Raw genomic sequence first — 9,693 nt, 5'->3', positions numbered from 1 at the left:
AACACATATGGGCCCAAGGGACGATCATGCACCAGAGAAGGGAGGCTCTGGGAAGACATTCAGGGTTAGACCAGAGGAAGACGTGGGGAGAGGCCACGGGCCTGAGGGGCGGGACATCCAGAACCAAGCAGGGGTGCGGAAGGATGCTTTCTGAAGACGGGCTGTGTGCGGAGAGCCCTGGGCGGCTCCTACTGGGGGCCCACGAGACTCCAGCCTCACGGGGAGAGGAGCCTAGGACAGTGCGGCCTGGGACCCAGCCCCGGCAGGATGGAAAGGTGCCGGCTTCCTTCCTCACAAGAAGAAGAAATAAATACATTCAAGATGATGCTGGACAAAGTTATAAATTTAATCCAGTTCATGGATTCTTTTTTTTCCCCCTGATAATTTGCATTTTGACCACCATCACGCGTTTTACCCATCCCCCTCCCCCCTCACCTCAGGCAACCAACCACCAACCTGTTCTTTGTATCTATGAGTTTGGGAGTCTCTTTTGTTTTCTTCAGATTTCGCCACTAAATGAGATCATATAGTATTTGTTGTTCGCTGTCTTAGATTAATGGTCTCATGTTCCCTCCGTGCCCTTGCACGGCTTTATGTCTTTCTTTTTTATGGCTGAATCATATTCCGCTGTGTATATAGACCACGTTCTCTTTACCCATTCACTGATGGACCTTTAGGTTGTGTCCATGTCTCAGCTACAGTGCATAATCTGTGATGAACATGGAGTGTTCTTTTCGATTTTGTGTTTTTGTTTCTTTAGGATAGAGACCCAGGAGTATCATTGCTGGATCATATGACAGTTCTTTTTTTATATTTTTGAAAAAACTCCATACCATTTTTTTTATCGTGGCTTCACCAATTTACGTTTTCACCAAGAGTGTCCAAGGAGTCCGTTTTCTCCACATCCGCACAAGCACTCATTATGTTTTGTCTTTTTTGGTAATTCTAACATTGTCATCTAACATCACCATTCTGACTGGAGTGAGAAGAGAACTCATCCTGATTCTGATTTGCATTTCCCTGATGATGAGTGGTGTGGAGCATTTTTCATGTAACTGTAGACCATCTGGGTGTTTTCATTGGAAAAATGTCTGTTCAAATCCCCTGCCCATTGTTAAGGGAATTATTTTAAGTTTATTTATTTATTTTGAGACAGAGAGAACAGACACAAGTGGGGGAGGGGCAGAGACAGAATGAGACAGAGAATCCCAAGCAGGCTCCCTGTTCCAAAAGAAGCCTGACAAGGGGCTCGATCTCATGAACCGTGAGATCATGCCCCGAGCTGAAATCAAGAGTCAGACGCTTGACCGACTGAACCACCAAGGCACCCATTTGGTTTTTTTTCCTACTGAGTTGCACATAAATTATTTCTTAATATTTATTAGGAGCCTATCATGTTCCTGCTGTGTGACAGAGAAGAATGATTAATTCAGTGGCCAGAGCGTCTCTTCAGTCACGACATTCCTACGGATGGCTGCGTATTGTGAGTAGTGGCCCTGATCCCTATATCATTTATGTAATTAAATAAGCTAAAGTCCTTGATCTACAGTCAGGTGGAAAGAAATTGATATGTGAATAACCATTTATCAGGAGAATAGTGATAAAGTATATTAGAAAGGTTCAAAGGGCTACTAAGACCTGGGAAGGGAAGATGAATTTGGAGCACGGGTTTTTGGAAGGTTCCTAGGGAGAAAGAAGGTTAATCCCACCTGGACTTTGGCAGGACATGGCGCTGGATGGGGGTGTTGGAGGAGAGGCCCTGGAAGTTGGTCCATAGAGTTCAAAATGGTGCGAGTCCAGATCCACCTATGGTGTGGAATGTGAGTCGAGAACTCCTTTTCCTTCTGACTTGCCAAGTCCTTCCACTGTGTTGCGGAGAAAGCCCCAGAAAGCCCTGCTCCAAGCTGCCACGTGGAGGGCCCTTTGGAGGATTTAGCAAGAGCAGCAGATACCAGAGCCGGCAAGGCGTCCAGAGAAAGGAAGAACAGACCAATTCAGGAGACGAGACCCGGGAAGGTGGTCACAGGACGTGACGTCAGACCCTTAGCCGACGGAACCACCAGGTGCCCCTGATGGCTAAATTTAGATGTTTGTCTACAGTCATTATTATTTTACAGCAGCCAGACTGGCACACCGTGCAGCCACCATGTTCTGCTATCCTACAGCCTCTAGACTTAGAGCATAAGGGGGACCCCAGACCACGTGCGTCCTTGGTCTCGCAGACACACTAAGTTACGTGTTATCTCATCCAAAATGTACTCTCAGTTTAAATACACATGGGCTTGCTAATCAGGGACAAATTTATTTGGAAGTGTCACTGAATTTAAAAGTCTGCATCGGGAGAAAAGGAGATAAATAATGCATATAAACACCTGACATAGAGTATTCAATAAAGATTAGTTATTATAAAGCTATAAAAATGTCTCCCAATCAACAATTGGTACCCCAGTGGGGATTCATTAAATGTCTTGATAGTAAAGGACTGGGTGGCTGTCCTGGTGGGCGGGGCCTGTTGTGAGTGGCAGACATCAGCTGATTATCCGAGGAGGTCCTCGGTCACCCACACTTGCCCCAGTGAGCCCGGATGTGGCAGCCCCGAGCTCTCCTGCTCTCACCAAAGTAGGGGTCAGGCTGCTAGTCACTGATACGCCATGTGACGGGCCAGGCCCATGGCCTCCGGATTCTGGTTCAAAATGAGACTGAGACCTTGGAAGGCAAGGGGACAGCCTGATGCGAGCCGCCGTGGAACGGGGCCTGTCCAGCCCCCAGCTGATGTCACCTACATGGCCATCAGCCTCCTCACCTGAAGCACCGATGGAAACCTCAAGTTCCCAGTGGGTCCTTGGACCCGGTGTCCTCACTGCCTGGAGAACCGCTCCCCAAGACACCCTTGCATCCTCACCACCCAGGAGGTTGATGAAGCATTCTGTGTCCGTGTTGGGCAGAACAGGGTTCCTGCTGGAGGTACGGAGGGATTTAGAGACCACGCTCCCAACAGCAGGAACCTGATACTTCAGCGTTGGACTGACTTGGCCCAGGTCACCTGGGTGGCGGGAGGCAGAACCAGACGCAGAACCAGGGCGAGTTTGACGCCTGTCCTTTTCATCGATTGCATTCGCCCTGCTGGCTCTTGGCTTATAGCGAGCACAGCGAGCCAAACGGTCAGGTAGGAGAACTGATCGATGACCACACCCAATGGCTGGGTCGCCTCATAGGGCAGCGACGCGTCATTGGCTGTGAACAAAGGTCCAAGGGAAGCGTTGGACCTGAGGCTGTGCATAGTCTTGTGCCTTTTCTGACCCATTTTCTTCACATCTTACCTTCTGAAGATTATTGCACGTTCTCAGTCACCCGGCGAGAACAGGGTGGGTATGCTCAGTGCACGTGCCTGCTCTGTGCCAAGTGAAAATACAAGGGGGGGGCAGGGGGGGCACTGATCACTGCTAGTGGGCCAAGCACTTTATGGTTTTATTGTATTTACTCTCCTGGGGAGACTTAAGTAGTTTCCATTCTACCCCAGGGCGTGAAACCAGGAGAAACGAGATGGTCAGGCCACCCAACCACTAGGGACAGACAGGGTTCGAATACAAAGCCTGCGGGCTTCAGACCCCAAGTTCTTTCTACTCCAAAGGGTGGCCGGCCCTTTTACTGCCTCACCTTTAATGTCTACAGATTTCAACCATTAATTGTATGGTTTAGTTTGCTACTGAAATACCCACTATATTAGAAGAGTGACATCTACTTTCTGTGATCCCATTTAGCGATGACCAAGTCAGGCTGGGTTCACTAGAATGTCAAGAGAGAAGAAGCTTCTGGAGATTGGGTTCTTTCAGCCTGTTTTTCTACATATGGTCTCTATGTGAGAGAGAGAAAGAGAGAACGAGGAGAGGGCAAGACTGTCATGGGAATTCGAGTGCTTGTGAGCACGAGACCTCTCCAGGAAAAACAAACCAACATTTACAGAGGAAGTGATTTCTTCCGTTGGTTGAACACCAGCTGCCCACTTACTTAGCCGACATCATTTCCAGTTACTTTTCCCAAATGAGTCCTCAACCCCAACCCACGTACTCCTCTTCTGAGTCCAAATATTCCTGACTATGCCCCTCGGCCATCACCGGGGGTTCTCGTGTCCCCCAAAGCTGAGTTTGTCAGGGGACGGGGCTACCTTCAGGTCAGGAACGGTGACGTTTCTTTGTATCCTCAAAGTCATGTTCCTTGCCTGAAAGCTCGTACGTTCTCCACTCAGAAGAAATATCTGAGTGCCCAGACCCCAGGTGGGTAGCGCCGAATGCCTTTCCCGTGCCTGCTGTGGTGAGTCCCACCTGCCCTTTGAGGAACTGGACCGGCTCTCCAGGACCCCGGGTGTCAGAGCTGAGACCACTGAGTGGAAGTTTCATAGTCATGATTAAAAAAAATTGGGGGTGAGGGACTCCTGGCGGGCTCAGTCAGTTAAGTATCTGACTTCGGTTCAGGTCATGATCTCCCGGTCCATGAATTTGAGACCTGCGTCAGGCTCTGTGCTGACAGCTTGGAGTCTGGAGCTTGTCCTCCGATTCTGTGTGTGTCTCTGTCCCTCTCCCGCACACGCTGTGTGTGTGTGTGTGTGTGTGTGTGTGTGTGTGTGTATGTGAAAAATAAACATTTTAAAAGTTTAAAAAATAAAAAAACTTTTTTGCAGAAGGACACCTGGGTGGCTCAATTAGCTGAGTGTCCGACTTCGGCTCAGGTCATGATCTCACAGTTCGTGGGTTCAAGCCCCACATGGGGCTCTCTGCTGTCATCACAGAGCCTGCTTCAGATCCTCTGTCCTCCTCTCTCACTGCCCCATCCTTGTGCTCATCCTCTGTCTCTCTCTCTCTTTCTCTCTCTCTCTCCCCATCTCTCTCTAGTAAATAAACATCAAAAAAAATTTTTTTCATGGAATCAGATTGCAACACAGTGTAAGAAAGAACATTCTAGTTGTAGACACCCTCTAAAGATGAAAATAAAGATATTCTCAAGCAAAGCCTGGTGGAGAACTATTTGTATAAAGATTATTTGGATATTCCTTCAACAAATACTTGTGGTCAGCAAACCCTGGATGAATCAGAGCACAGGGTTCGGATTAAAGTTGGGAGGGTCCTGGTGCATCATCATCTCCGTCATCTCTGGCACATCAGCTTTCAGGGTCTCTCTTGTTCCATCTGTAAAAGGAAGAAGGACAGGTTACAAAGCACGGGACCTAGTCATCGCCCTGTGGCAGCCTTTGCTAAAAAAATACAGGAGTGGGGCTGCGGGCGCGCCTGGGTGGCTCACTCAGCTAAGTGTCCGACTCTTGGTTTCGACTCAGGTCATGATCCCGGGGTACCTGAGTTCGAGCCCCGCAATGAGCTCTGCGCTGACAGTGGGGAGCCTGCTTGGGATTCTCTCTCTCTCCCTCTCTCTCTCTCCCCCTGCCCCACGCTCACTTTCTCTCTCCCTCTCAATAAATAAATAGACATTAAAAAACAAAAATACACGTGTAACGGTAAGGGGATTTGTGCCCGACGTCTGCTAGGGCAAGGCTTATGTTACCTGAAAACCAACAGCTAGAAACCTCCTCCCTGTATCAGTGGGAGTTACTTACTGTGAAATAAGTTACAGCATGTCCATAGTAGTTTCACAGCCCAGTATTAGAAAGCTTATGCCAGAGATGTGTGTGCCCTGGCCTGACCTTGATATATATTGACAAGCAAGCACTGGGCCTGGCATACTGCATGGACCGACTATCCGCCTGCGCGCATCAATCTGTCGTTGCCGTGAGCGAAAAAACGTGTGAGGAGATCCAGCTGTTTAACCAGCCGTGTCGAGAGGTGAGCCTGGAAGAAGAGGAGGCCGGGTCAGTCGGAATGAGATCCAGGACCGTCCAACGGAGAACTCAACCCTCCACCACCGCCGCCGCCACGACCCAGTGGCTTAAGTAAATGGGAGCGTTAGCTTCCTCACAGAAGGAGGTTGGGAAAGGGGGGGTCCAGAGCGAATGTGGCGGTAGCTGGAGAGTCATCAGCTCAGGCTCCGTCTTTCTGCATCACCAGCCTTGACTAACGGCCTCTCCTCAAGGCCACCTGGGGTCACAGATGGCTGCTGGTGCTCTGTTCCCCAGTGGGAACATTCAACCAGTCCTAATTGCGAAGGAGGCTGGGAAATGTAGTCTTTCCGCTGGCCACAATGATTGCGTTATATCTTATTGCATCATATTATATTTTATGATGTTGGGCAGCCTCAATAATGTAAGAAAATACTAAGAAGGCTATGGAGAATGGATATTGGGTAGCCAAGTAGGGGTCACTGCCGCAAGATGATTAACAGTAAAAAAAATAGACTTCCATATTATCTGGCTAAATGCGGTGAGAGTGCATGGCTTTACAATTTAAAAAAATCCAATTAAATTTTTAATTTTTTTTACATTTATTTATTTTTGAGAGACAGAGAGAGACAGAGCATGAGTGGGGGAGGGGCTGAGAGAGCAGGAGACACAGAATTAGAAGCAGGCTCCAGGCTCTGAGCTGTCAGCACAGAGCCTGATGCAGGGCTCGAACCCACAAACTATGAGATCATGTCCTGAGCTGAAGCCAACCGACTGAGCCACCCAGGCACCCCAAGGGTTTTCAAAGAGGAGGAAGGAACTAGCTTTTCTTAGCACACTCCATGAGCCAATCAGGCATTTCACGTGTCAGCTCATTTCATCCTCGTGGTGACCCCGGGGCAGAGAGTGACCACCCCTTCTCCTTTGGAAAGGAAGGTGCACGATGCAGAGGGATGACACACATTTCCAGAAGTCTCCTGGTCACTGAGGAACAGAGTCAGGTTTGGAATCCAGGTGTGTGTGATTATAAATTTTGTGCTGCAATCTCTAAGACCCTTTTCAGGAAGGAGGCGAGGGGCGCCTGGGTGGCTCAGTCGGTTGAGCGCCCGGCTTTGACTCAGGTATGATCTCATGGTTTGTGAGTTCGAGTCCTGCGTCGGGCTCTATGCTGACAGCTAGCTCAGAGCCTGAAGCCTGCTTCAGATTCTGTGTCTCCCTCTCTCTCTGACCCTCCCCTGCTCGCACTGTCTCTCTCTGTCTCTCAAAAATAAATAAAAAAACAAAAAAGAAAGAAGGGGGAAAAAACCAAAAACCAAAACACAACTCACATGTGATTCTAGAATCCTATATCGGAAGGATTCCCTATCTCTGTCCTTAGGATGAGTGCTGGTCGGTGAGCTGTCAATCTTCAACTGTCTGATCTCTGGTGGGTGTTACCCAATGGGCAGGCTTAGGACAACAACCAGTATTTCCCCCTAGGATCCATTTCCTGGCAACAGGAATCATTTCTCTTTTCTTTGTGTTTCTCTTGCTAATTTTTACACAAACATTCAAACAGACAAGGAGGTGAAAAATAATGAATACATTTTCCTTTCCCCCACTCTGTTTCCTAACATAAGTCTCATTTCGTAACAGTGACAAGGACAAGATCAGAGTCTTGCACAAACGCTGGGTTCCTCTCAGATTTTCATCAATGTGGCTTTATGAGGCAGGCATGGAGGAGGGGAACCTACAAGAAAAATACCATTCCAGCCCAGATGCTGTCTGCTGCCCGCTGTGTGGGAAAACATGAGCACCGTGGGTATTTTCCTTGAAGTACTTTCGATTCTAGCCCGGCAGAAACAAACATAAAAAGAAGATACTGCCTTCCTCGGTCCTGCACCGTACTGAGGCTGGACCCCGGGTCTCCCTACCCTACCCGAGATATGGTTTGGTCCCTGAAATGTACGTGTTCCTCAGGGAAATGTGAACAATTTCAATGCAGAGTCTTTTCCATTTTGGATTTTGTGTGTCCCCTAAAAATTCCAAGTAGGGTCTCGTCCTGCCCTCTTGAAGCCTTGAGAACAAGTTGGAACTTCCCATGAGAGCCTGTTGAATATTGGCACATGGCGGGCATTTCTGCTAACGTGCATCGTGCACTTGCTTGGGGGTGGGGAAGGGAGTCAGCCTGACCTTGGGGGTGGGGTGGGGAGTCTAAGCTTCTTTCCTCACCTGCTGTGGGGACACAGGCCAATCACTGCCCTGGGTCCATCTCCTCATCTGTGAAATGGTGATCGTGGGTTCATTTCTTTCTCCCCCAGTAGATTGCAAGTCCTTCCGGGGTGGGAGAAGGGGTCCTTCCTCCTTTCTCCAGGCAACGGCCGCTTCCAGAAAATGTGGCTGCTTTCAGGGGATCAGAGCTCAGAGCAGCAGGACACCCCCTGGGACTGAGCCCAAAGTGTTCCCAGACCCATGCCCAGTCCTGCATCCCTAGTGGGCCCCCCAAGACGGAAGCTGAAGCAACCAATGTGTCATTGGAAACAAGTGAATGCGGCCAGGATTCAACCTTCACCTCCCAGCTGCAGCGACGGCATGACCTCAGGCTCAGACAAAACACCAGTTAGCGAGGCAAACAACCATTTTCTCAGCGGGGATGATGTGATTGGACTGGATCCGCTGTGCCTCCAAGGCTAACTCAAGACACTTGAACTTGATGCATTGATTGCGTATCTCAGGATGTTGGGTTATGCATGACTTTATCTCAAGCATATTGGACCAATTAAGCTCCTACTGTATACCAGCCTTTAGGTTAGCTTGTTTGCATATGAATTCTCTCAACAGCCTAGGCGAGTGTTCAGGCCAGCTCTAGGAGCAGTCATGCAGCATACGTGGCCCCTCCACAGCCTGGTGGGTGAGCTGGCGGGTTCTAGAGTCGGTCCGCCTGCTGCGAGCTGTGGCTCCATCGCTTACTAACTCGGTGACTAGAGCAAGCCGACTGCCCCGGGTAGAGTGGAGGTAACTACACGAGAGTGAAACAGGAAATGTGCACGAAGTGCTTGGCATAGGCTGTGTTCTCTACAACGTCTCTGAGACACCGGGACCCAGACGGCCCAGACCCTAGGGGAGAACAGGCTAGGTAGAGACACAGTCCCAGTTTGTGGTCTAGGAGGAAGCATGGAAAAATGGGCCTGGGATCCCAGGGCGCTCTTTTCCTAAAAGAGGACATCGGGGCTCAGCAAGGCTCAGTGGCTCACCAAGAACCCCCACAACACACGTGGGGGTCCCAGGATGGTCCTTGGGGGTGCTTTATGCTGACCTGTCTAGTCTCTGTCAGGTGATTCTTTTCTTCCTTGGGTGTGTCCTCTAGGTTATGACATTTACAGAATGCTATGTAGGGACCCAGCGTCGTTGAAGAAATAGGCTTCTCTGCCACCAAGCTTCTGAGTCTGGACTTGGGTGTGGTCAAGGGTAAAAGTGGCCTTGGTCTTGGCGGATCTGCCTTTATCCGGAGGCCTTTTGCTTTGCACATCCCAGTAGGGGAGGCAAGGGGGCTGGGGGAAATGTCAGTAGGAGTCAGTGAGGCTGGCCCTGTCTGGAAACATGGGAAGGAGACTCAAGAGAGATGCAGGGGGAGTTTCTAGTGTCTGTTGCTGCCCATGTCAACACACTCGCCTTCAGAATGATCTGTGGCACCAAGTGACTCTCAGAAATGGCTGCTGACACCGGCGCTCTGGCCAACTTCTTCAAGGTCCACAAGCCAAGCACGTGTATATATATTTGTTCTTCCTTTGAAACGCCCCCTCCCTGGCATTCTTCTGCCTTCCGGTCCTCCGCACATCTGGACATCAGGCAGTGGTTTCCACCTCCCCCTCTTTGCACAACCTCCATCC

At 49.6% G+C, this 9,693-nt stretch overlaps 1 long non-coding RNA gene across 1 annotated transcript; it reads right to left on the bottom strand.

The window, feature by feature from the left end:
* Positions 1-5,017: 5,017 nt before the first annotated feature.
* LOC115278705 lies at positions 5,018-6,077 on the bottom strand. Its single transcript, XR_003903049.1, has 3 exons — positions 5,965-6,077; positions 5,606-5,837; positions 5,018-5,183 (listed from the first exon to the last, which is right to left on the bottom strand). It is a non-coding gene; the product is annotated as an uncharacterized LOC115278705 (long non-coding RNA).
* Between the last annotated feature and the right edge of the window lie 3,616 nt (positions 6,078-9,693).

The sequence above is a fragment of the Suricata suricatta genome, chromosome 15 (genome assembly GCF_006229205.1).
Source record: "Suricata suricatta isolate VVHF042 chromosome 15, meerkat_22Aug2017_6uvM2_HiC, whole genome shotgun sequence".
Lineage (NCBI taxonomy): Eukaryota > Metazoa > Chordata > Mammalia > Carnivora > Herpestidae > Suricata > Suricata suricatta.
The sequence above is the reverse complement of the archived record's forward strand: the minus strand, read 5'-3'. Positions and strand labels throughout refer to the sequence as shown.